The sequence below is a fragment of the Hibiscus syriacus genome, unplaced genomic scaffold (genome assembly GCF_006381635.1).
Source record: "Hibiscus syriacus cultivar Baekdansim isolate YM2019G1 unplaced genomic scaffold, ASM638163v2 tig00110443_pilon, whole genome shotgun sequence".
Classification (NCBI taxonomy): Eukaryota; Viridiplantae; Streptophyta; class Magnoliopsida; order Malvales; family Malvaceae; genus Hibiscus; species Hibiscus syriacus.
The window spans coordinates 1,795,780-1,798,758 of NW_024062739.1; the positions used below are offsets into that span (position 1 = coordinate 1,795,780).

At 33.3% G+C, this 2,979-nt stretch overlaps 1 pseudogene; it reads right to left on the bottom strand.

Moving 5' to 3' along the window:
• Positions 1-930: 930 nt before the first annotated feature.
• Positions 931-2,042, bottom strand: LOC120125787 (annotated as a pseudogene).
• Between the last annotated feature and the right edge of the window lie 937 nt (positions 2,043-2,979).

The following is a 2,979-nucleotide window of genomic DNA, read 5'->3' on the forward strand; positions in this document are numbered from 1 at the left end:
CGTGTCAAAAACTTACGAGCCTAAAATTTTCAAGCATGACTCGAACTCGAAATCATGAATAGAAGCTCGAAAAACTTAAAAAAAATTGAAATAAAAAAAATCTTAAACTGATTAAAGCTCAAACTTGAACTCGAAGTTGAATCTTAAGTACATTTATCATGTATTTTTTTTAAAAACAATTAACACATAAATGTTAATATTATTAATAATTTAATTATTAAAAATAATATTTTAATATATTATTTTTTCGAGTTGCTCGCAAACTTTTCGAGTTGCTCGCAAACTTTTCGAGCCGAGTATGAAGTAGTTCGTTTCGGCTCATTAAGAACTCGAGTTTTAGTCAAATATTTATTAAATTTTAATCAAGTCGATTTTGAGTAGCTCGCGATCTGACTTGTCTCATTTACAGTCCTAATCAACACCAATTCACTGATTAAACTAAGGTTTGCTAAATTGATGATTTCTACATGCTGGAATTTTAAGGTACTTAAAAAATAACAAACCATATATTCCTACTTCAACAACCATAACATTATTAGCAATGGAAGTTGGTAGCTGTCGGATTCTCCTAATTGAATTGGAGACGATTCTCTTCCATCATTTTCATTAAATATTTATATTTGATACTCATATTTAATCATATATATAAAGAAAGGACATGATGTTGTTATACAATGTAACTCTCATAGTTTTACACGGATTTGAGACAGTTAAGTGATTAAAAATAGATGGTAGAGATTAATTGTAAAAAATGATAAGATATTCACTAAAAACAAAAGAATCAATCTAAACCATCTATTTTCACTCATCCAACGATTCAAAATTTATATAAAACTAAATAACTTTACATTGTGTAAGTAGATCTTAACCATATATATATATATATATATAAACCCATGGAGAACTTCTAATAGAATAATGATTCTTATGTCACAAATTTAGTTGAACTCTCTTAACCTCTATGTTAAAAGAAAAAATAACCCTAAAACTCTGGTTTTCAAGGCTAAAAAAAACAGGTAAAGGTGCATTTTTGGACCCTCTGCTATGACCAAAAGAGAAAAATGATATTTTCACTCTGCTGCTACTGCAACCTTCAATGGGGCTAGCCTCGCTTGCTGCTGGTCCCGGTTCGATCTTATGGCTTCTTGAACGGCTAAAAATAGCCGCCGATCAGCCGATGAAACCATTGCAATAGACCTTTTTATTGGCTGAACTACAAACTGTTCATCTTTGTCTCTAATGTCAATGCATTCATCTCCCATGCTTGTCCCCTTAGCTTTCTTCTGCAACAATCTTTGGTCCAACTTCGACGGAGAAGGACTAATTGAACGAGTCGATAACTCCGCTGTGTTCACCGAGCTCAATCTTTATTGAGCATCAAACAACGTTTGATATGTGTTGTTACTTATTTCGATCACCACGAAATCTTCATTGCCATTGATGATGGTCTCAGTGTATGGATTCGGATCTTGTGGGGTTGAGCTCAGAGCAATGACGGGATCGTCGGCTCTGAACCGGCATTGGCTCGAGACGCTCGTTCAACAAAGGGGACAATTTGCATTGTTTTGAAGCCAAACGTCGATGCAATCGATGTGGAAAACATGGCTGCAATTCGGTATCATCCTCAGCTTCTCATCCTGCTCGAATTCGTTCAAGCAAACAGCACATTCGCAAAAGCTTCTCTCTTTCGAATCTTTATCGAACCGAAATATCGGGATTCACCTTATAACAGATTCATCAAGCCCTCCGTGTCGTCGTCGATCTATCGCTGGGGAGTACGACATTAAAGTGTCTTCGTATCATCCTCGAGACAACGAGAATAGCCTCAGAAGATCAATCCTTCTCCAATCGAGACAACAACACTTGATGAAGAAGATGTAATAGCTGAGCAACAAGAAGGCTGTTGCTAAAATTCCCAACATGGCAATGAATATGATGGGGAAACTTGTGTCTGAGGAATGGGGATGAGACACCAAGACGGAGCTCCCTGGACTTAAGTATCTGGTTTTTCTTACAAGATCAATTAAAAAACAAGAACTGTTTTTTTTTTCAGACAATGCAAAGAAAAGAGTTTACTTGGATCTTGTTAAATGCTTGAAATCCATTGAAACATAAAAAAAAAAACCAGCATTGAATGGGTTGAAGATAGATTTGAGAAAAGAGACAGGTGAAGGAAAGAACATGGAGAAGAGAGGAAGAAACCAGTCAGATTATAAATGAGGGAGGTGTTAAAAGGGTACAAGAAAAAGGCTATATTATATACCGAATTAAATTAAGGTAGGGTTGTTATTCTTAAAAGTTCTGAGTGATATATTTAGTATCAGATCTAAATATATTTTTTAAGGTGAACACGCATACATTAACAACATCAATTTTTTTAAATGAGTGTGTAAAAAAAATTTCAATATGGATATTGTTAATAAAATAAATAACTAATAAAAGAAAACTCAAATTTCATAGGGTACACAATCCCCACATTACACAATATATATTTGTAACTGCTATTTGTATGAATTAATTGATCGAATGTTTAATCTTTTATTTATATAATATTTTAAAAATTTTATGTGATTAATATATATATTCCACCAACGGAGTTGGTTTAAATGATAATCAATTTGATATCAATTAAGCATGTCTTGAGTTCGAGGCTTTACGTATAAAAAATCCCCGCTAAAAGAAGTATATGACACTAATCAATCCGAATTAATCAGGATAACAAATATATATATATATATATATATTCTGAAGAAGTAAATCAGCCCAACAGTTCTAATTGGCTGGTCAAATTCCCAAATTAAATCGGATAAAAATTTTGCAATAAATTTACAAAATGGCCACATGGAGGGGCCTTTGGAACAACTGTTGAAGAGAGCAGTTTACTTGGGGAAAAGAGTTGGATTCATCATTTTGAGAGAAAACAAATACTATTGCTTAACGTTTTTTTATTCATCTTGTCAGGCTTCACTTTTTTATTTA